Raw genomic sequence first — 25106 nt, 5'->3', positions numbered from 1 at the left:
GCTTCAATGGGTGCAACTATCGCATCACCATCAGGATATGGGCCATACTGTTTTAGAATACAGGGACAAGTTTATCACCATACCGGAACCTTATATCCTTCAGATGGTGTTTCTCGGAAGTTTGCTCAACTCTATATTTGGGATACAGCTGAAGCGACAAGTAAAAGATTAGCAATGCCAGAAAACCAGGGTTGCTCAGAAAGACTCATAATCAATGTCAACAACCTCATGCATGACATAAATAAATTAACAAAATTGTACAAGATGCTACATGAGGTAGAAAAGGAAGCCCAATCTGAAGCAGCAGCAAAAGGTATTGCTCCCACAGAGGTAACAATGGCAATTAAATATAAGCGTAACAGTGATCCGGGTAGATATAATTCTCCCCGTGTAACCAAGGTTGCTGTCATATTCAGAAATGAAGACGGAGAACCTCCTTTTGAAAGGGACTTGCTCATTCATTGTAAACCAGATCCCAATAATCCAAATGCCACTAAAATGAAACAAATCAGTATCCTGTTTCCTACATTAGATGCAATGACATATCCTATTCTTTTTCCACATGGTGAAAAAGGCTGGGGAACAGATATTGCATTAAGACAGTGTAATCAACAATAATACCAGACAAAATGTAAGGACATGAGTCACACAAATGCAGTATTATGGATTTCATCTCTCTGTCTGGGACACGTTCAATCCTATTTTAAATGCAGGAAAAGTAACTCAACAGTATATTCTCAATTCATATTTAAAAAATGGAAGCCAATTGGATAAATTTCATCAAAGCAAACCAATCTAAGTTGAGAGTTGAAAAATACAGTGGTTTGATGGATTATCTCACTCTAGATCTGAAAATGACAATGTGCTGATTGGTAAAATAATACTTCCATCATCTTCTGAGGGTAGTCCCAGAAATATGCAGCAGCAATATCAGGATGCTATGGCAATTGTAATGAAGTATGGCAAGCCCAATTTATTTATAACCATGACATGCAACCCCAAATGGGCAGATATCTTATATAATAAAAGTATAGTATGCAAATTGTACCCTTGATGGAGTTCTTCTGGGAGTTCGACCAGGGGGTGGGCTGGCTAGGGAAAGGGAGGGAGTACCCAGCCGGCAGCCAGCAGCCAGCAGCCGGCAGCCGCTAGCACAAATTTCGTGCACCAGGCCTCTAGTTACAAATAATTTACAACCTTGGCAAAAAGTTGAAAACAGACCTGACTTGGTAGCCAGGGTTTTTAATATTAAGCTGAATGCTCTTTTCAATAATATATGTAAATTTGATTTATTTGGCAAAGTTACAGCTAAAATTCATGTCATTGAATTTCAGAAACACGGACTGCCTCACGCTCACATATAATTGATATTAGATAGTGAATCCAGTTATGAGCAGAAGATGACATTGGCCATATAGTTAAGGCAGAAATTCCAGATGAAGACCAGTGTCCTCGACTTTTTCAAATTGTAAAATTAAATATGGTACATGGACCACATGGAATCCAAAATCCAAATAGTTTATGTATGGAAAATATTCAAAGGGACATCCGAAAGAATTTCAAAATGTAACCATTGGAACTATTGATGGAGATCCCAAATACAAACGAAGATCTGGTAGCACCATGTCTACTGGAAATAAAGTTGTCGATAATTTGGATTGTCTCTTACAACCCATATTTGTGCCTTAAATATAACTGTCATATAAATGTTGAAGTCTGTGCATCAATTAAAAGTATCAAATATTTATTTAAATACATCTATGAAGGGCACAATTGTGCAAATATTCAAATTTCTGAGAAAAACATCAATCATGACGAAGTACAGGACTTCATTGACTCCAGGTATGTGAGCACACCTGAGGCTGTTTGGAGACTTTTTGCAATGCGAAGATTAGCTATTCATTTGCCAAATGACCAGAATTTGTATTTTCATACCAATGATTTTGCTGAAGTTATAGATAGGGCTAGAAGGCATAATTCGACTTTGATGGCTTGGTTCTTATTGAATAGAGAAGATTCTGACTTGCGTAATTATTATTATTGGAAGATTCCACAGCATTATGTGTTTAATAATTCTTCATGGAGAAAATGCCAAAAAGTATTGGGTAGACTGTTCACTGTGAGCTTTAGAGAACCAGAACGATATTACCTTAGACTTATGCTTCTGCATGTAAAAGGTGTGGTAAGTTTTGCTGATCTGCAAACTGTAGGAGGTGTAATTTATGATACTTTTCATGAAGCTGCTAAACATCGAGGATTATTAATCGATGACACTATCTGGAAAGATACGATTGATGATGTGATCATCCTTAATATGCCCAAATAACTACAGCAACTTTTTGCATATATATGCGTGTTTGGATGTCCTTCTGATGCAGACAAATTATGGGATGAGAATAAATCTCATTTTATTGAAGATTTCTGTTGGAAATTACACCGAAGAGAAGGTGCCTGTGTGAACTGTGAAATGCATGCCCTTAACGGAATTCAAGAAGTATTCACATTGCATGGAATGAAATGTTCCCATTTCAAACTTCTGGACTATCCTTTATTAATGAATACAAATACATGTGATGAATCGTATGAGCGACAACAGGCACAGGTTTTGATAAATTCTCTGAATGATGAACAGTTGGCAGCCTTTCAGACTATAACTTCCGCCATCGAAGATCAAACTGTACACCCCAACTGCTTTTTCTTGGATGGTCCAGGCGGTAGTGGAAAAGCATATCTTTATAAAGTTTTAATACATTATATTAGAGGTCATGGTGGTACTGTTTTATCCACAGTGTCTACAGGAATTGCTGCAAATTTACTTCTCGGTGGAAGCACCTTTCATTCCCAATATAAATTACCGATTCCATTAAATGAAACAAATTTCTAGACTCGATATAAAGAGTGAAATTGCTAAAACGATTGAAAAGGTCCAACTTCTCATTATTGATGAATGCACCATGGCATGCAGTCATGCTATAAACACCATGGATAGATTGCTAAGAGAAATTATGAATTTGAATGTTGCATTTGGTGGGAAAGTTCTCCTTCTTGGAGGGGATTTTCGACAATGTCTCAGTGTTGTGCTGCATGCTATGCGATCAGCCATAGTACAAACGAGTGTAAAGTGCTGCGATGTTTGGGGATGTTTCAGAAAGTTGTCTCTTAAAGCAAATATGGGATCAGAGGATTCTGCTTATAGTGAATGGTTAGTAAAACTTGGAGATGGCAAACTTGATAGCAGTTTTCATTTAGGAATGGATATTATTGAAATTCCCTGTGAAATGATTTGTAACAGACCTATTATTGAAGCTACCTTTGGAGATAGTATATCTATAGATAATATTAAAAATATATCTAAACATGCGATTCTTTGTCCTAAAAATGAGCATGTTCATAAATTAAATGAAGAAATTTTGGGTATACTCGATGGAGATTTTCATACCGATTTGAATGATGATTCCATCAATTCAACAGATGATGCTGAAAAGGGAAATTTTCCCATTGAATTTCTTAATAGAATTACTCCTTTGAGAATGCCATGTCATGAATTAAAATTGAAAGTAGGTGCAATCATCATGCTACTGAGAAATTTTAATAGTAAATGGGGTCTTTGATACTAGATTTATTATGACACTAGAGGCCTGGTGCACAAATTCGTGCACTGGTGGGGTCCCCCAGCCTGGCCTGCAGGATCGGGCTGAAACCAGCTCTCCAACAACCCCTGAGGGGTTCCGGATGGCGAGAGGGTGCAGGCTAGGCCAAGGGACCCCACCGGTGCACAATTGGGGCTGGGGAGGAACTGTGGGAGGGCTCCAGGGAATGTCTGGTCTGTTTCACTCAGTCCCAATTGGCCGGACCCCAGCAGCAAGCTAACCAACTGGTCAGAGCATCTGCCCCCTGGTGGCCATTGCACCTCATAGCGACTGGTCAACTGGTCGACTGTCTGCCTCCTGGTGGTCAGTGCACATCATAGTGAGCGGTTGAGCAGCCTTAGCATATCATTAGCATATTATGCTTTGATTGGTTGAACGGATGACCGGGAACTTAGCATATTAGGTTTTTATTATATAGGAAGATTGCGACCTAACATAATCGAGGCTGAACTATTGACAGGATCTGCGGAAAGAGAGGTTGTTCTGATTCTAAGAACTGATTTGTCCCTGTCTGACACTGGCCTCCCATTTAAATTAATTCAAAGACAGTTTCCCATGATGCCAGCATTTGCGATGACCATTAATAAATCACAAGGACAAACTCTAGACAGAGTAGGAATATTCCTACCTGAACCCGTTTTCAGACATGGTCAGTTATATGTTGCTTTCTCTTGAGTTCGAAGAGCATGTGATGTTAAAGTTGTAAATACTTCATCACAAGGGAAATTAGTCAAGCACTCTGAAAGCGTTTTTACTCTTAATGTGGTGTACAGGGAGATATTAGAATAAGTTTAATCAATCTATCAGTCATTGTTTTTATCAATGTTATTTTTATATCATGTTTTTGTTCTTTTTATATCATGTCTTTGTTGTTCTATCATGTTATTGTTTACTTATTAATAAATTTATATATTATTTTCATATACATTTTACTAATTGTCTTTCATCTCTGACACTTCCATTACAGAGAAAGGGCAAATAGCAATATTAAAATATTTCTTCTAACTGTTTTCCTTTCAATGTGCACAAATCCGTGCATTGGGCCACTAATTTTTGATAAAAACTCTCAGCAAAGTGGGAATAGGAGGAGCATATATCAACATGACAAAGGCCATATATGACAAACCTACAGCAAACATCATACTCCAATGGGCAAAATCTAAAACCATTTCCCCTAAGAACAGGAATAAGACAGGGACGTCTGCTTTCACCACTCTTATTCAACACTAGAAGCCCGGTGCACGAATTTGTGCACAGGTTGGGTCCCCATGGGGTGGGAGGAGGGCCAGGACACGACTGGCCCTCCGGGTGGGCTGTGGGACGCCCTTGCAGGCCTGGGATCCAGATCCATTCTGCTGACATTTGCGCTGGTTGTTGGGAGCCACCTGGCAGCCACTTTATATTGTTTTTCTTCCTTGTGGAGCATCTAGGGAGCAGAAGTGGCCGCAGTCCCCGAGGGCAACTTCCAGGATGCTGGCAACACTGTCAGGATCATGCCGGCGGTGCTGGTCTGTTGGTGCCTGGCCTGTTCTCCAGAGATTGGACCTGCAGGACTACTGAGGGAGTGAGTTGCTGCCCCTGGGGCTGGTGGGCCACCAGAATGGGTCGGTCAGCTGAGCAGCGCTCCTGCTGTGGGAGCTCACTGACCACCAGGGTACAGCTCCTGCATTGAGCATCTGCCCCTTGTGGTCAGTGTGCATTATAGTGACTGGTCATTCCAGTCATTCCGGTCATTTGGTCCCTTAGGCTTTTATATATAGAGATGGTCCTGGAAGTCCTAACCACAGTGATCAGACAAGAAGAAGAAATAAAAGGCATTTAAATTGGAAAGGAGAAAGTAAAACTCTCATTATTCTCAGATGATATGATATTATACATAGAAAACCCTAAAGACTCAATCAAAAAACTGCTAGATTTAATAAATGAATTTGGCAATGTAGCAGGATACAATATCAACACCAAAAATTGATGGCTTTTTTACACACCAATAATGAATTCTCTGGAAGAGAAACTAAACAAACAATCCCATTTACCATTGCAACAAAAAGATTAAAATAGTTAGGAATGAACTTAGTCAAGGAGGCAAAAGACCTGTACTCAGAAAACTACAGGTCATTGAAAAAAGAGATAGAAGAAGATATAAACAAGTGGAAGAATATACCGTGTTCATGAATTGGTAGAATCAACATCATTAAAATGTCCATACTACCAAAAGCAATTTTAGATTCAATGCAATCCCCATTAAAATACCAATGGCATATTTTACAGACCTAGAACAAACACTCCAAAAATTTATACAGAATAAAAAAAGACTCCAAATAGCCACAGCAGTCTTGAGAAAAAAGAACAAAGTAGGAGGGATCACAATATCAGATATCAAACTATATTACAAAGCCACTGTTCTCAAAACTGACTGATACTGGCACAAAAACAGACATATAGATCAATGGAGCAGAACAGAGGACCCAGAAATCGACACAAGCCATTTTGCTCAATTAATATTTGACAAAGGAGGTGAGAGCATACAATGGAGTCAAGATAGTCTCTTCAATAAACGGTATTGGGAAAATTGGACAGATACATTACACCATGCACTAAAATAAACTCAAAATGGATAAAAGACTTAAACATAAGACATGAAACCATAAAAATCATAGAAGAATCCATAGGCAGCAAAACATCAGACATATGTCATAGCAATTTCTTTACCGGTGGACAATGGAAACTAAGGAGAAAATAAACAAATGGGACTACATCAAAATAAAAAGCTTCTGCACAGCAAAAGAAACCATCAACAAAACAACAAGAAAGCCCACCGCATGGGAGAACGTATTTGCCAATGTTATCACCGATAAGGGCCTAACCTCCAACATTTATAGGGAACTCTTACAACTTAACAAAAGGAAGATAAACAATTCAATCAAAAAATGGACAAAGGACGTAAATAGATACTTCTTGGAAGCAGACACACAGAAAGCCAAGAGACATATGAAAAAATGTTCCAAGTCACTAATTATCCGAGAGATGCAAATCAAAACAACAATGAGGTGCCATCTCACACCTGTTAGAATGGCTACCATCAACAAATCAACAAATGACAAGTGCTGGAGAGGATGTGGAGAAAAGGGAACACTTGTGCACTGCTGGTGGGAATGCAGACTGGTGCAGCCACTGTGGAGAACAGTATGGAGTTTCCTCAAAAAATTAAAAATTGAACTCTCATTTGACCCAGTGATCCCACTTCTAGAACTATATACTAAGAAACCAGAAACACCAATCAGAAAGAATGTATGCACCCCTATGTTCATAGCAACACAATTTACAATAGCTAAGGTATAGAAACAGCCCAAGTGCCCATCAGTAGATGAGTGGATAAAAATGTTGTGGTACATTTATACCATGGAATACTATGCAGCTGTAAAAAAGAAGGATCTCTTACCCTGTGAGACAGCATGGAGGGACCTGGAGAGTATCATGCTAAGTGAAATAAGCCAGTGAGATAAAGACAAGTGTCACATGATCACACTCATATGTGGAATCTAATGAACAAAATAAAATGATGAACAAAATAGATCCAGAGACGTGGAAGCATGGAACAGAGTGTGGAATCCCAGAGGGAAGGCGGGGAAGGTGAGTGGGTGGGAACTTGTATGCATATAAGTACAACCCATGGACACAGACAATAGGTCTATGAAGGCCTGGGGGGTGGGATGGGGGCAGGCTAGAAGGGGTCAATGGTGGGAAAAAGGGGGCATATGTAATACTTTCAACAATAAAGATTTAAAAAATAAAATACTGGATAGAAAATATCCTCCAGAATTGGATGCCAGGAGAAAACTATACAAACCCTACAGGTAAGAAGGGGGACCTGCAAGAATCACCCCTGTCTCACTGTTTTCTCACTGTGACCCACCAGGAGCCAGAGGGGGCGTGCGTGTGGGAAATAATATTTCCAGATTCAACTCAATGGTGCTTTTTAAAAAATATCTTTATTATTGAGATGTCCCTTTATTACACATGTCCCTCTTCCCCCCACTCCCATTACCGCCCTCCACCCAGTTCCCGCCCCACCCCAGGCCTTTGCCACACTATTGTCTGTGTCCATAGGTAATGCATATATGCATATGAGGTCTCTGTTTAATCTCTTCCCACCCCCACCCCCACCCCTCTCCCCTCTGAGAATTGTCAGTCTGTTTCATTTCCATGCCTCTTATTCTATTTTATTCACCAGTTTATTCTGTTCATTAGATTTCTTTTTTGTTTATTTTGATTTTTAGATTCAATTATTGAATCTAAATTTTTCTATAGTGGTTCTTGCAGCCAAAACTCAGTTCCGCCTCCAAATACATGCAGGAGAGGCCTTCCTGGGGGTGCGTGGGGCCAAGGCCCAAACATGTAAGTCGCCGCTCTGACTTTTACTCTTTCAGGCCCAGGTCCAGAGTGTGGGGGCTGGTCGCGCTGTTGGCCCTGGAAGATGTTTGCTCCTGGTCCCCAAGCTGACATTGTCGCCGAGCAGCTGGAGGCTTAACCAGCAGGCATGACTTTTGAGGGCACAGAGGAGGTCTAGTGTGTCTGCTGACCGAAGCAGGGATCCGGCTCTAAGCCTGGCCCTTGGTACACTTTCTAGTTAGCGCAGATGAGTTTGCACTCTTCCCTGGCCTTCTGATGGCATTGCATGGTTCATGAAGGCTTTTCTCCGGGAGAAGCCGTTGTTGGAGCTGGCAGTGGGGAAACCGTGTGGCCCGGAGCCCCACTTGGGCGTCCCCAGCAGGTCCGGTCCTGGTGCTGCTTCCCCTTCGGGAGGTGGAGAGTCCCTCCCCACATGGTGAGGAGAGCAATAATGGAATGGACACAGGTCGTGCAGACGAAGCCAGAGGAAGCACAGGCACTGCAGACGGGCTCCAGGCACTGGTGGCCTCAGTGGTGCTCACGGCTCCTGGCGGCACCTGCCTTCTCACCACTGCTCTTGCCCTCTCCCTGCCTCTTCCTGAGCCTTCCTCTGCAGGCCAGCTTCCACCGGCACAGAGCTAAGCCTCCAGCTGCTCAGGTGCGTCATGATTTGATGTGAGAAGTCACTTATTTATTTATTTATTTATTTATTTATTTATTTATTTATTTATTTATTTATTTATTATTTTTATATCAGCTTCCAAGGATTTAACGCAAAGAAGTGAGTAAAAAAGGAAAATGAACACGATTGCAGGAAAGTGCGTGGGGACAGGAGGCGCTGACCTTGCCAGTGCTCACCATGGCCTCGGCGACCTCTCTCGCTGCGCAGCCCCCGTGCCAGCAGCTTCTGCTCAGCGCAAACGCCCTTGCTTTCCAGCCCAGGACCACAGCAGTTCCCACGTGGGCGCGTCTCCCCACTCCCTGTTCACAGGTGGAGGCGCTGGCGGGGCTGGAGCCTGGGGCCTCAGTCATCACCCTGCTCCCCTGGGCCTGTCAGGAACGCTGGGGCCTGGGCTCGGGGTTGTCTCCTCTGGGGGGTCCCCGGGAGCAGTGTCTTCCAGCAACCGTTGCTCAGCCCGCGGCTTCTGGTGACCCTGATAATCCATCTGATTATAGAGTGATGTGTTGTATGAATTTGAAGTGTGGATTGTAACAGAGTGTAAACCTCAACATTGGGAAGCGCGTTAGGATTGAGTGAAGTCTGACAGGCCGCAGTTAGCAGGCCGGCCACACCCCGCACAGGGTGCAGCCCCTGTAAGCGCACACACTGTCTGTTCGCCCCAGAGGAGGCCTGGGCTGCTGTGGGCAATACCAGCAAACCAGCTACAGAAAGAGGACCTGAAGTGCACACAAGTTCTCCTTGGGGGTCCCGAGCCGCTGTGCTCAGCCCTTGGGTGGAAGACACCTGCTGAGGCCGGGGGACAGGAACGCTCCCTCGAGTTGGCGCCTCGCGGAGGTCTCTAGGGTCGGACGCCTGCTGCTGCTGGCTGAGCCGCTCCTCGGGAAGGAGGCACAGCCTGTTCCAGAACCGGAGCCCTTCCAGCCGCACCCAGAGACGCCCGCCCCACAACAGCATGCGGGTCCCCTGAGCCAGCGCCCAGGGCACCAGGAGATCTGTAAGGTCCCCGTGTGAGTAATAAACCGTGTGAACCGCAGCTGCACTGACGTCTCTGCATATTTCCTCCGGTGGTTCTTGTAATGCTAAGTGGAAAGGAATTGATGAGCCCTCGAGCCAAGTGCCCCCTAGAGTAGCCTCCACGGTGCAAGATGACTTGCAGTCCCACCACGACTCACTCCTGTGCACGCTAATAACATTTATAGCGATGGTTTAGCTGACGCAAATGAGTCAGCATAGCCTACCCTGACTGGACAACCCTCCACGCAGCGAATTGTGCCTGTGTCCTGCGAGTGAGCTGACTGCACGGCCAGGATTTATGGTGTTATTTTCCAGACAAAAGAACTTCTAGTTTTTTCACATTTGCAGGACTTTGGCCCAAGAATTCAGGGGACTCTTGATTTATTCCCAGTCAGCCATGGGCGCAGTTAGGAGGCAGGGCACGGGGCCCTGGGGTCCCTGTCCTCGTGGGACCCATGCCCTCCTGGTGCCCCGTGATCCCGGGAGCACCTCCGCTCTCTGCTGCCCTGACAAGCTCACCTGCCCTGCGCCGCTTCCTTAGGAAATGCGAGCTGCGAGCTGCCCTCTGCGTCGTTGGAAAGTTCTTAATACCACAGTTTATGATTGAGCCTCAGTTAGCATTGGCCAAAGTGATAGAAAAACTGCTTCTTCTCTTCTCTGCACTATGTCCATGTGAAGTCACCATGTCATTTTCCAGGGAAATTCGTGTTGCGTAAACGATGGCCACAAGCTCTTTCATGTTGCTCGAGTGAGGAAGTGGGCCGACGTCCCTCCCCTTTCGTCTGAGCAGGCTCTCGGCCGTCCTGCCCAGGACTCAGTGGGATGAGCTCTGTGCCCCTCAGGGCAGCCACAGAGCGCCAGCCGCCTGCTGGCCTCGCTCAGGGCCCGGCTGCCTGGCTGAGAGGCCGGCACATGGCAGGGGCCCTCGCCAGGCAGTCGGCTCAGCCTGGAGTGAAGAGGTGCCAGGTGCCCCCTCCCAGCCTGTCAGGGGCCGGGTTGGAGGTTCCCAGCTGAGCCCACAGTCCACGGCCACGTGCTTATGTTTCACACGGCAGCGTCTGTCACTCAGCAAAAGGTGAGTGCAGCACAAGCCAGGCCGCCCTGACCCCACCGTTTGGCCAAGTTTTACGTTTCCTGGGAGGAGGCTCTTGGAGGCCAGGGCACCTCAGCTTCTGAAACAAATCCCAGAGGGCCCGGCATTTTGGGCAACACGTCAAGCGGCTCCTGGTGTCGCTGGACGTGAGCCCTGTTTACCACCCGCGACGCCCCCGTGACACACGCCTGCCGCACGCAGTGGTGTGTGGGCTGCGGCCTGCGGAGCGGGCCTGACCTGGCGCCACAGCCCACAGCGGACTCCGTGCTCGCTCGTTTAGCTTTTATCTGCTGTGGCACCAGGACGGACGCCCATTTTAAGACATGAAATGCATTTTAAATAGCGATGGAATAGCAATAGGCACTTTAAAAAGTAATTTAATTTTTCTTTATAAACAGTGTAAACATAGTTTGCTCTCACTCAATAGTAATTTTGGTGAAAGCAATGTGACCAAATATGGTTTATTATTTTTAAAAATTTGGTCATAATTGATACCTCAATTCACAGCCTGGTTCCACACAGAGCTCACTGCTGGTCGGACAGCGGCTGCAGCTGGGAGGCCGCTGCCAGGCGTGCGCCGTGGCCACCTTCACTGAGCCGGAGAAGGTGCCCTTCCGGAACCGCCGGGGGGATTCTGGAACGAGAGAATAAGGTGCTCAGAGGACCCTCTCCCCTGCAAAACAACCGTTTCGCTGGGGAAAATTATAAAGAAAGAAACCATTTAAAATCTCTGGAAATTGTCCTAAGGCCATAAAGAAAATGGAGAACCAGACATTCAAGAAAATCTACTAAATCCTGGTAAAAACAGCAAGTCTGAGGCTTTAAGCCCCAGCAGCTTAGTCGCTCCCGAGCTCCCTGCGGCAGAAGCACCATCCTGGGCCTGTGCAGACGGAAAACGGGAAGGCGGGCGCTCCGTCTGTGGCTGTGGCTTCACCGAGGAAAGGTGACAAGGCTGCGTCCCCACCTTCCCCCAGCCCGGTGCCACCGACAGGCCCCGAGGCCAGAAGGAGAGCTACCTGCAGGCCCAGCAGGCTGGCTGCGTGGGTGCCTCCTGGGCCGCCTCCTGGGGAGCCCCTCCCCACCCCGTGCTGGTGCAGGTGGAGGGCGGGACCTCCTGGAGGAGCCTGAGTTCTCCAGGGGCAAGGCTGCACCCGGAAAGCCATGCTCAGGCCACTGCCAAGAACAGTAGGGACCGTGGCAGAGAAAAGTTAAGGTGAGGGCAGGAAGCATGGTGGTGTGAGCGCCAGGGCGGAGCAGCCGGAGCCAGGCCAGAGAAGCAGGAGAGATGGCCGCAGAGCCTGCTGGCGCCCAGACAGCTCTGGTGTCTCTGTTTCACTAAGCAGACAACTAACGCTGCAGCAGGGTGAGCACTGGCCAGGCTGGCCTCAGCGCCCTCACCCCGGGCGTTTCCATGACGCTGATAAACATGCACTGCCATCATCATTGTGTGTCTCATGCTGGAATGTCAGGGCCACTGGGACCCCTCTTGCCGCCGGCCTGGGTTGCGGACGGTGGAAGATTGCAGGACTCGCCACGCGTGGCCCTCCGCCGCTTCCAGAGCGAGGGAGCCGAGGGACAGGTCCCCACGCCACACCTGCCTCTCAGACCTAACGTGACCAGCGGGGACCAGATCACATGGCTGAGGTACAAAAGGGGAATGTGTGGGTGAGGGAAGGGAGAAGGAAACTGTGGGCGAAAAGATGAGGATGGAAGTATGTTGATGATTGAAAAAATATGGCATTAAGAGTGGATCAAAATTTCCCACAGCGGCTTGGAAACATATCAGAGGAAAGCACACTGTTCTCTCTCCGCTGTTCGGCCCTGCGGTTAACACCGTCTCCCAAAGAGAGCGTCTTAGAAACCCCGCCCTGGGCGGCCTCCCAGGCTCCTCGGTGTTTACAGGAAGGAGGCGCAGCGAACACAGCTCAGGAGTAAGTGACGGTGCTGCTTACTGATCACTGACTGCTGGGTACCACGCCAGACACTTCTTTCTGCACCGCTTGTTCCATTTAACACCAAGAGGAGTTCTTCCCACTTCACAGAGGAAATAAACGTGGCATTTCTGGAATTCAGACACGGGCCTGACTCCACAGTTCATAGTTTTCTCTTTACGTTTTGCTTCTCAAAGTGTGCGGGTGGCCGGGAGCCAGTGGTGGCCCAGGGACTGTGCTCTACAGAGTCAGTGGAAAGGTTTGCCGGTTTTGAGCTCCTAAAACATTTTCTGAAACAAATTGGAAGCAAAATCACAAAAAAACCTTGCCTTTACATATTGCTCAATCACATTTTATTTAGTAAGCCTGCAGAGGTGAAAGGGTTATATGCCGCAATTACAGAATGACTGTTTTCTTTTTAGTCTGTTTGGTGGCAGCTGTGCCAAGAACATGCCCCCGGTGAGACAGGCTGACGGGTACACGAGCACGAACTGGCCTCTTTGGCAAGTCTAACCGCACCAAGTGCCCATGTTCTGGGAACGGCAAGTTTGTGCTCTGGCAGGTGCGTGGGACCCTTTCCTCTTATTAAGCACCTTGAAAGGAACTGTGGGCTGCGAGGCTGCTGCGGGCACAGGGGCGGGCCTTGCCCCATCCTCTGCGCCCCCACCTGGCCCCTCCCGCCGCTCCGGTCCCCTGTCTGCCCGCAGCCCCGCTCCAGGTGCTGCTGCTCCCAGGCACTGAGGGCTCCCGCCTGGCTTGCACCTGTTGATGGTGCAGAGCGACTGGGGCCTGTGCCAGCAGCGGGTGCGAAAGGGGCCAGCGCCATCAACATGTACAAACAGCAGTTGCTGCCCTGATCCCCCTTCAGGAGCAGGGGAGGTGGGGAAGCCCTGAGGGGCGATCGGGGCCGGAGGCGCAGCTCGCACCCACTGACAGCGCCGAGTGATCGTGACCGGCACTGGTGCCGGCAGCGGGTGTGAGCGGGGGCGGGTGCCGGCAGCGGGTGTGAGTGCGGGGGAACCACAGCACGCGGGTGCAAAGAATTTCAGTAACCACCAGAGGCTCACCCAGATGACAGCGACTGGCCTTGGTCTGGCGCCCCCGCTCACCTGCTCCCCCATCCCTCCACAGCCGACGCCCACCATGTTCGGCGCTGCTGACGCCTGCCATGTTTTGTGCGCACCCCCTGGTGGTCAGCACACATCATAGTGACCGGTTGTTCTGTTGTTCCACTGTTCGGTCTATTTGCATATTAGGGTTTTATATATATAGAAATGGCTCCTCACTAGAACATATTCTCCCAAACAAACAAGATTTTTGCCCATTTTATTTCATTAGTCTGTCCTCAGAACGTTTCCCAGCATGTAGCTCACACAATAGTTACACGCTGAATGAAGGGAATAAACTGATGTTACACAAACATTCACAGCCCAGCTTCCTGCCACGGCCGTGTTCCACCAAATGCCTTGTTTATTAACAAAAGATTGGGCCTAATCTCACTTTCTTCGAAACGAGTTTCCTGATAACAAAAAACTAACAGTATTGGGGCGGGAGCATACTGTTGTTCTCTTTTTGAACTTTTAACCTGACTAGAACGTATTCTCCCTTCAAAACAGAATAGTGTTTGAAGACAGGAAGTTTGTGAACTTCAAGTTGATGAAAATATGTAGCGTAATGAGAGAGATTCAGAAGAACCCAACAACACAGGAGTGAAGCTATAAACCTATGTCGATAGATAGACAGAACATTATTCCTCATGCTCCCCACAGTGAGCCCGACCACCCTCGCCCCATCAGCCCATTACTGAGGTGTGAGCAGCGGCAGAACCTCTAACCCGTGTGGCACCCCCAGGAGGGCGGGGAACCCATTCTCTGTAAACACCAGCTGCTCCACGCTGCCAGCCCTCCCGCTGGGAAGGGACAGTGCTCCCAGCAAGTGGTGCCCGGCGGGAGCCACCCGCCGAACGGACGTTGGCCTCTTTCCTACACAAAAGGCGACGCCCAGGTGACGCCCGTGCACCCAGAACAGGGTTTTGTTAACAGGTACAGACGTTTCCTCGGTACGTGGTGCTGGAATGGCTGGGAGCCGCATCCCCCGCACTGGCCGCCCGTCAGCTCCTTCGCCACATGCACGCCTTTCCCAGGTGGTTCCCAGGATGGGGCATCGCCAGCATCACCAGAACTTGCTGGAAAAGAATGTTCTCAGACCCCAGACCCACAGAGTCAGACGGTCAGGTGCTGCTTGCAGCTGGTGTGTCCGCGGGGAGCTGAGGATGTCACGTCGGGAACCGGCTCCCTTGTGCAGTGGTCACCGTTTTGCCAGACATAGTGATGGACACAGGCCTCAGAGAAGCAGGTGCAGATCTGGGGCTGCGAGTGTGACCCCGGCACCAGGACTTCCCACCGCTCAGCACCTCCCTCAGGCGTCTGTCCTTCAGGTGAGCGAGCAGGAGCACGGGCCTGCCCCTCAGCCACTCGGTGACGGTGACACTCACCTCCGAACTCCGCGCACCTGCCTGCTCCTCTTCGCTGTTCCCGCCTTGAACCCTCCTGGTGCCCGGCTTCCTGGCAGCAGCTGCCCCGCGGGTCCCGCATGTCGCTCTGTTTTCTCTCTGAGGGTTCAGAGGTGCTGGCACCCTGAGCTACTGGAGACAACACCCCTCATCCCTGTTTCACTCTGTGATTATGTTTTGGGCTCCTTTAAAATGTTCTTTTCAAATTAAATTTACCCAAAAGAGTGTCATGCTGCCTGCGCACCCCATGCTTGCCAGCAGAGCCGTGACCAGGAGCGACAGCCCAGCACGGGTGGCCTCTGCCCTGTTTGCTGCTGACGCTGAAGACCTGTGTCCCTCCCAGACAGAGGGCAGCGTGTCCAGAACCAAGTCCTGTCCCTCCTGAGTCCTGAGTGGAGGCCGGGCTCTGTGCACTGGTGGGGGTGGGGGGGTAGGGGGGGGGCGGGGGGGGTGGGGGGGTAGGGGGGGGCGGGGGTATGCGGGGGGTGGGGGTGGGAATGGGCCGCGCGCTGGCCTGGCTGCGGGAACTGCGGGGTAAGGCTTCCTCACTGACTTGGAGCTGCGCCAAGTGATCCTCACAACGAGTCCAGCTCAGACTCACCCGGTGCTGGCCGCTGTGCTCGGGGACAGAACTGTCCCCTCTGTCAAAGCTGGGCTCTGCCCCGGTCCTGGGTCTCAGCATGAGGACCTGAGTCCCTGCCCAGAGGGCCAGTCTGGCCTCACCTGGATGACTGCCCGGCCACGTGTGCCAGCCTCGCTCTTCACTCCCCTCCCTGCAGCGCCCGGGCCCCCCGCCTCCTGGCTGTGCCCCATCTGGTTCCTTCCCTGCCCCCTGTTCCCTCACCTTCACCCTCGGCTGCAGTTCATGAGTTTATGGGACTAAACCAGGCGCCGCATTTCCTGTAAGACGTGTGGGAGCTGAGCTTCACCGATGCCTTTCCTGCAGGCGGGGTGAGGTGGGGGCGTGGCATGGACCCGCTAGGGACGTCTCCATTGGCTTGTTACAGAAAGCCGGAGAAGAACCAAGCAACGCTTAGAGAGATGGAGTTACATTTATTATTATTATGTGCGGGTCCAGAGGAAAATGTCTCTAGGATTCTTGGCAAAGTCACACAGGAAGCTTCCTGTATTTATACCATTTTACCCTCTTTGTCTCCCAAATATGGGGTTTTCTGGTCCCCTTTGCAAGTTCTTAAAGAGCCCCTATGTGCTGGGGCTTTGAGACCTCAACCAAAGGCTTGGCCTGGTGCCAGTGCTGATAACTTCGTCTGGGGAAGGTTTAATGGCCTCTCTGGAATGGGAGTAGTCTTATTTTCCTTATTATTTAAGCAGGCATCTACAGAAGCCAGGATGCAGCGTTAACATGTCAAACAGCAGCTTTTATATAAGATGGTGCTTCAGGCGGGCGGTGTCAGCTTGATGCCCTCGTGGCCCATGGCAGCGTCCCTCCAAAGGGAGATACGCCCGGGATTTGAAACCTCCCTGGAAGGCTGTTGCAGGCCCAGGGCACGCGGCCTGTGGCACGGGAACGGCCGGACCCCAGGAGCGGGCTCAGCACATTCCAAGGGCAGCAGGCCCCTGACCCGACGGGGCTGAGTTCTGAGAGCTGAGCTCGGGCTGCGGCAGGACAGTCTGGCCTCCACCGAGGGGTGTTTACTGGGCTCCTTGGAGACGGCCCCTGGGCTGAGGCTCAGAGGGACCGCCGCCTCCTCAGGCCCCACACCAGCCTCTGAATTTGGCCCATTGAATGGGATTTGTCTGAACAGCCAGAATGCTTCCAAAATTTGTTCTGTGTTCCAAAAACAGATGCACGTCAACTCAGACAAAATACCAAACAAGCAAACCGCTGGTGTCTGCCACGGCCCGGACTCCTGGAATCCGCTGGGTATAGATGAGGTGAAGCCGATGGCTCAGTGGTTAGAGTGTCAGCCTGTGCACCTGAGGGTCTCGGGCTGGACTCCCCCTCAAGGGCACAAACCTGGATTGCCAGTTTGCTCCGCCCCTGTTTCAGGCATGTGCGGGAGGCAGCCAGTCCACGTGTCTCTCACATCCATGTTTCTTTCTGTAGCTCTGCCTCTCCCCCCCCCCCCCCCTTCCATTGTCTCTGAAAAGCAAAGGAAAAAAATATCCTCTGGTGAGGATAACAAAAAATAATAATAAAAATGGATCAAAGAGTTAAATGTTAGACTCAAAACTATAAAAATCCTAGAAGAAAACATAGGCAGTAATATCCCAGACATTTCTCTTAGCAATATTTTCTTCTGATGCATTTCCTCAGGCAAGGGAAACAAACAAACAAACAAACAAAATAAGTGGGACTACATGAAACAAAATGTTTTTGCACAGCAAAGGAAACCATCAACAAAATGAAAAGACAACCTATTGAATGGGAGGACATGTTTGTCAATGATTGGGGTTAATATCCAAAATTTACAAAGAACTCATAAAACTCAACACCAGGAAGACAAAAAATCCAATTTAAAAATGGGCAAAGCCCTGGCTGGTGTGGCTCAGTGGGTTGGGCATTGCCCCATGTACCGAAAGGTTGCCAGTTCGATTCCTGGTCAGGGCACGTGCCTGCGTTGTTTTTCTCTCTTTCTCCCTCTCCCTTTCTCTCTCTCTCTCTATTGGCCATACAGATGCCAATAGACATGAAAAGATGCTCAAAGTCACTGATCAGCAGAGAAATGCAAATTAAAACCACAATGAGATATTACCTCACACCTGCCAGGATGGTTGCCATCAGCAAATCAACAAACGACAAGTGGTGGTGAGGATGTGAAGAGAAGGGAGCCTCGTGCACTGCTGGAGGGAGTGCCCCGGGGGGAGCAGCATGGAGTTACCTCACAAAATTAAAGATGGCTCCGCCTATGACCCAGGGACCCCACTCCTGGGGATACATCGGAAGAAACCCAAAACACCCATCAGAAAGGATGTATGCACCTTTATGTTCATTGCAGTGTTATTTACGACAGCTAAGACGGGAAACAGCCCCAGTGCCCATCTGCAGGTGAGTGGATAAAGGCTGTGGCACGTTTACACCATGGAATACTATGCAGCTGTGAAAAAGGAGGAAATGTTACCTTTTGAGACAGCATGGAGGGACCTAGAAGATATTATGCTAAGTGCAATAAGCCAGTCAGAGAAAGAAAAATACAATATGATTTCATTTATATGGGATATCAAGTGAACAAAGTAAACAAACAAAATAGAAACACACTCATTGATACTGAGAACACTGACAGCTGTCGGGGGCGAAGGGGTAGGGAGGCTGGGTGAAAAGGGTAAAGAAAAAAACTCAAAGACACAGACAACAGTATGGTGATTACCAGAGGGCAAGGGAGGTTGTGGGAGGTAGGGGAGAGAAAAAGGTGGATAAATGGTGATGGCAGAAGGAAACTTGGCTTGGGGTGGTGAACACACAATACAATGTACAGATGATGTATATAGAACTGTACCCCTGAAACTTATATAATTTTATATATGTCACCCAAATACATTTAATAAAAAAATAAATTAGAATACATAAATTAAATTAATTAATTAAATGTTTTAAAAAAGAAAGTGCTTGAGACCTTTCTGAGCTTTCTTTTTCAGGAGTGTATGATGGGTGGAAAGTCTGTCCAAATCCAATGGCCCAACAAAACTTGGGTAAGTGTTTGAGGAGAGCTGACCACCTCTCGCGGAGCCCTGCTTCTCAGGCTGGGACAGCAAATGCCTTACAGATTATAATCTAGTTTGGAAAAATTCTAATTTTAGTGAAATAAATCTTTTTCTTCAGAAACCAGAGCTTTGGCTTGAAGGCATCTTGGCCCAGCTCTGTCTTGCTCTGGCCTAGGAATTGTTGGCTCGGCTGCTTTTGTGACGACCCATGAGTGTAGGGACAGAGCTGCACTCGGTCCCCGCAGGTGCTGGTGACCGGGACCGCGGCTTTGTTCTAGTGTAAACACAGAGCAGAGAGGCTCCTTCTGCTTCTTGAGCCTGAACTTGCACATTCAGAGCTGCCCTGGGAGACCCACCCAGGCTGGGGGTGGCACATTCCGAAGCAAGTGAGTAGCGGAAAGAGCATCTTTATCAAGTCTCACAAATGTTGACAATTTGCCACACCAGTCCCTGGGCCCCTGTCTTCATGGGACGGTGTGGCCACTTTCCGGGACCTGCGGCTCCTTTCAGACGGGCCCAGAGCACAGCTGTGGGCAGATACGGCTTCGTCCAGGTTTTCTCCCCGCCTTTAACTTCTCCAAATAATGATTAAGCATATTGTGCCACTGTACATTTTTGCAAGCTTTATATTTTTATAAAACACTGCCACATCTGTTACACATTAGTATTTAAAAATATTGAACTGACAGTATTTTTAAAAATTCTTCTGTTCAATAAAAACTGTCTGTACCTGGCCTGTGGCTCTGTGGGTGAGCGCTGACCCATGCACCAAGAGGTTGCCAGTTCAATTCCAGGCCCGGGTTGCAGGCTCCATCCCCAGTGGGGGCAGGAGGCAGCCAATAGATGTTTCTGTCATCGATGTTTCTATCTCTCTCCCCCTCTCCATTTCTCTCTCTGAAAAATCAATAAAAAAAAATTAAAAAGAATGATTATTGTCTGATCATTTTATTAGAAACCCACAAGCCTGTGTCCTGCCGCTGCCCTGGGCCCCCTTCCTTTGGCCAGAAGCGAGGTTCTCTGCGGCTCAGGGACTCTGGGCTCTATTCCTGCCTCGGGCCGCCAGCCAGCCACAGTGCTTGGCACCCTGGTGCTGTTCCGCCTCATGAAGGACTTTCATGTGAGGCCGTTTAATATGCACCACAACCAACCATTTCAACACTTACAATGTTTTTAAAATTTATTTTTATTGTTGAAAGTATTTCAAACGCCCCCTTGTTTTCACATTGATTCCCTCCACCCTGCACCCCACCCCCCCGCATTCACCACACTATTGTGTCCATGGGTTATGCACATGTGCATATAAGTTCAATATGTTTTTATAGATTTTAGAGAGAGAGGATGGGAGAGGGAGAGAGAGACATCAATGTGAGAGAGAAACATTGCTAAGCTGTCTCCCGCATGTGCCCCGACCAGAGACCAAACCAGCAAACTGGGTAAGTGCCTTGACCAGGAACTGGTGACCCTTCAGCACATGGGATGACGCTCAACCAACTGAGCACCACTGGCCAGGGCAGCCAACCATTTTAAGTGAGAAAAATTAGTAGAAAGTGGCTGGCTGCAGGCTTCTGATGTCACACTTTACAGTCCTCGTGGTCTTAGACAATGACCTAGCTGCCCTGGTGCCACAGGCAGCCACTCCCTGTGAGGAGAGCACTTGAGACATCCTGTATGGGGTGGCGTCACAGGAGTTTCCCTGTGCACGTGAGGACGTGGCTGGGAGTTACACACATGTACTGAGGTCCTTTTTTCTGGTTTTGATATTTAACTATAGTACACAGGGCCTCTCATTACTATATTTGCAGCTTGTTATGAGTCTCTAGTCATTTCAACATTAAAAAAATCAATGTCAGGACATTTTAGGAAGAAGAATAAATCAGAAACAATTCTTAAGGAATACCTAGATATTCTATAGCCATGGAGATCTCTGAAAACTCCACTCATAGTTCTTAGTTTCACTGAAGTTTGTTAAATTTCCATTTAAGTGAAAACACCAATTGATTAACTGCCCCCCCCCGCCAAGATGGTCCACTTATCTAATCTAATAATAGAGGAATATGCAAATTTGTCTGTTACAGCGTCATAGGTCACGACTGGACCAACAGGCTGCGTCCCTGCCTTCTGTTCAGGCAGCTGCAGGCCCAGGGTAGAATAGGGTACACTAGGAGGGGAAGGAAACTGCATGCGGAAGGGGGTGGCAACCACGGGGGGTGGGGGCGGGCGGAGGGGCTGGGTGCAGGCAGCCCTGCCCAGATGTGGGAGGAGGGCAGTGTCGGTCATTGGCTGGGAGGTGCCCAGGGGTCCGGGGCAGAGTGGAGGACAATCCCAGGCCTTCTGAGCGGGGGCGCTCCTGCTGCAGCAGCAGCACCCAGGCTGCGCGGGCCTCGGCCATCCTCGCTGGGCCGGGCATCCCGGGCAGGGAATGGGAGCAGGACAGCAGCGGGAAGGCTGGGGAATGGGGAGCGGCCAACACCTGGCCAGGGCTGAGCCCTGGGCTGGGGGTTAACGCCCCCCCCCCCCCCCACGTGGAAGCTTTAAGAAGGGAAGGAGAGAGGGAAGAACTTTATAAAGGAGTCAGTAGACAGCAGAGTTAAAAAAAGGAAAGAGGATGTGTGAGTGAACTGTAGGAGTTACAGTGGGGCCTTGACTTACGAGTTTAATTCGTTCCGTGATGGAGCTCGTAACTCAAATTACTCGTATGTCAAATCAAAAGTGAACGAGTGAGACACGTGATGCTGGGCTGATGTGGCGTTCACTGTGACGTTCGCTGCGCCAACTAGCGGTGGGGTATCTGAAGCTGGCTCGTAACCCGAATTTTAGCTTGCAACTCAAAGCAAAAAATTGGCCGAGAGACGGCACGTATCTCGAAAAACTCGTTAGTCGGGGCACTCGTAAGTCAAAGCCCCACTGTATAATGAAAATCAAGTATAGTTGTGTACTGGGGACAGATTTTAAAAGTAGGAGTCATAAAGAAAAAAGATAAATGATAGTGAATAATTAGGCAAGTAGATAGATAGATATTAAAACAGTGGAAGTAAGTAGAGAAGAATGTGGATGAGAGAGGAAGAGGGAGGGAAGAAAAGTTTTAAAGGGGAGGCGGTAGAGCTTAAAAGGAGACTGGGAAGAAGGAAGAAATGGGGGAAGGAGCAAAGCAGGTCCGAGGGAGGAAGTGAAGAAAAAAATTAAGGTGGGAAGGAAGGGAAAGGGGAGGAAGGGCAGGGAAAGGGGGGGAAGGAGGGAGGGAGAAAGATGGGAAGAAGGATGATGAACAGAGTAGGAAATAAGGAGGGAAGAAAAGTTTACAAATGATGAGTCAGTAAGGAAAAGTGTTACATAAAGGAGAGAGAAAAATTGTGTGACAGGGAGAAGCCAATAAGGAAGTCAAATGCAATTGTGTGTGAAGGGGATAAGATTTAAAAAAAAAAAGTTAATAGGGGCAACCAAGCCTTCAGGGGAGGGCAGTTAGGGGGATCAGGTGGCAGGACAGGGCAGTTAGGAGGATCAGGCAGGCATGCAGAGTGGTTAGGGCAGGCAGGCAGGTGAGCAGTTAGGAGCCAGAGGTCCCAAGGGCTCCCAGATTGGAGAGGGTGGAGGTCGGGCTGAGGGAACCTCCCCCCACCCTCGTGCACAAATTTCGTGCACCGGGCCTCTAGTTTAAAAGATAATTTCTGATATATGTAGCTGCCCTTTCTTTGTTTAAATTCAATTAGCTTGTCCAAGATTTGGCACCGAGCCTGTATCATGTCATCCATCCTCATGATGACCCCAAGAGGCAGGTGGCATTCTTATCACCAAGTTACAGATGGGGAAACGATTGATTTTCACTCAGATCTGGGGTGGGATTCTAGCCATTTCACTCAAAGCACATATCAGCTTTCAGGGACCAATTCAGACTATTTTAGTGCTGGAGAGCAGACGAGCAAAAGGGTTATTTGGGGTTTGTGCTAGCCTGAGCCTCTGTAGTGTGGTCACTGCATGCTTCGTCAAGTATGTTCAATGCAACAGAGCAATAGCAGGGACCTGCCCTTTTTTCCCCAGAGAAGGGTCAATTTTGAACTTGACTTAAAGTAGACAAATAGACATTAGGTGGCTTTGGAGCATTTTGTTCAACAAATTCCAGGAATCATGGACTTCCTGGCTGTCAGAGAGAGATAAATTGGAAAGTTGCACAGAATCCTATAATTCAGTCAACTTCTCAGAGAATAGAAATGGAAAACTTCTGGGCAGCCAACCCAAAGATCCTGAGAGGCTGTCTGCTGAAGCCCAGATCCTTGGCTGTCCTCTGTTCCTGTCACATGAGAGAGTCACTGGCCCACACAAATGAGGCTTCCGCAGCGGGTCAGCCTGCTTTACCACGAACTTGAGACAAGACCCCATTTCCCCCAAGAGATTCAATATCTTCTCATGTCCTGTGTATAAGATGCCCCCATGTATAAGACGACCCCCACTTTTCCAACCCCAAGTTAAGAAATCAATATTTTAAACATAAAACAGAACACATTTTATTTAGTAATTACCGCAGATGTTCACATACCAGTACTGTATTATGCAGCATGTCACTTTATTCAGCCTCGGTTGCATCACTGCTCTCTTCATCACTGTTAGTTCCAGGCACATCACTTTCTCCAACTTCTATTGTGTCGCTGCTGTCTTTGAGTCACTGTCTATATATGTGAGATCATCCTCATAAACTGGTGGCATTTCCTGAGCTAACTTCTAACTTGTTCGTGTTCTCATGGCCAACCCTTCTCTCCTCATGAAACTGAAGCACCACTTTGCCTTTCCTGTAAAATCAACAACATCCATTTCGCTGGCAGACATCCTTGCCTGACACTGAATAGCGTGGCCGACACACACAAGCCCCCTGGCGCTGCTCCGCAATCCAAGCCCAAGCCTCTGCCCCACGTTCGCCCGTTTTGCTGGCTTTCCTCTCAAGGCCGTCTTCTCTTGTGGCATCTTACGGAGCTGTTCTTCCTGTTTTCTCCACGGTGTGATCCTACGCTCAGCGGGAGGAGGTCCAGATTGTCTCTCCGCAGCTCTATGGCCATGCTCTTTGCACAGCTGATTACATTCAGTCTGAAGTTTGCAGAGTAAGATAATCGCTTTCAGTATTTATCTTTTTATTTCTGACATCTTTATGGGCTCAGAATGCTTGGTCCCTGTTGCATCTGCACACCCTCCACCTCCAATTACGGCATCAGCTGACATCAGTGACAATAAGGCTCATAATTGGAGGAGGCCTGTTTGACAAGGTATGGGCAGCTACGTACCCACATGGCTCCCTCCTCAGCTGACTTCCGTGTATAAGATGCCCCTGGTTTTTCAGTCTAAAGATTTTAGAAAAAAAATAGTGTCTTATACACGGAGAAATACAGTAACTCGTGATGAGAGTCCAGGGTATTTACGTCTTGCATATTTAGGGATTATCTAGATAGCAACTCTGAAGGAAGCTAGAGTGGGTGGCTGGGTACATTCTCTACATTTGCTTTTTTTTTTTTTTAAACAAAAACAGCAAAGCCAGCTAATGTTTACAACAGAGAAGAACCATGGAAGAGCTTTCTTTCTTTTTTTTTTTTAATATATTTTATTGATTTTTTTATAGAGAGTTAGAATCATCAATGAGAGAGAAACATCGATCAGCTGCCTCCTTCACACCTCCTACTGGGGATGTGCCCTTGACTGGAATCGAACCTGGGACCTTTCAGTCCATAGGCCGACGCTCTATCCACTGAGCCAGACTGGTTATGGGCTGAAGAGCGTTCTTGATTGTGCCCTTTTCCTTTGGTAAGAAGAATTAGCTGAGACTCACTTCTGCTATGAAAACCAGATTTGGGAAATTCCAATTATATGTTAATTTGCCAACAGAGGATTGGGTTTGGCAATGAAATGTGAAGTAAAAAGTGATTAATTTCTAGCTCTAGCTTATTCTGAAGAATATTAATTTTCAATGCACGTTAGGGTCACTAACAATGAGGAGAAAGTGTTGCAGCAAAGCTGGGAAACAGCTAACCTGGATGTGGCTCTTCTGTGAACTCGACTCATGGTTGCCTCCCCGCACAGTGAGGCCAGGCAGCGCTCTCTGCCGAGGGTTTGAAGTTACGGCCGGAGACACCAAATGTGCTCAGACAAGCAAGGAGGCAGGATGTGCTCTGGAGGCGACCCGTGCTCCTGGGGG

The sequence above is a fragment of the Myotis daubentonii genome, chromosome 10 (assembly GCF_963259705.1).
Source record: "Myotis daubentonii chromosome 10, mMyoDau2.1, whole genome shotgun sequence".
NCBI classification, from domain to species: Eukaryota; Metazoa; Chordata; class Mammalia; order Chiroptera; family Vespertilionidae; genus Myotis; species Myotis daubentonii.
This window is presented reverse-complemented; position numbering follows the sequence as displayed.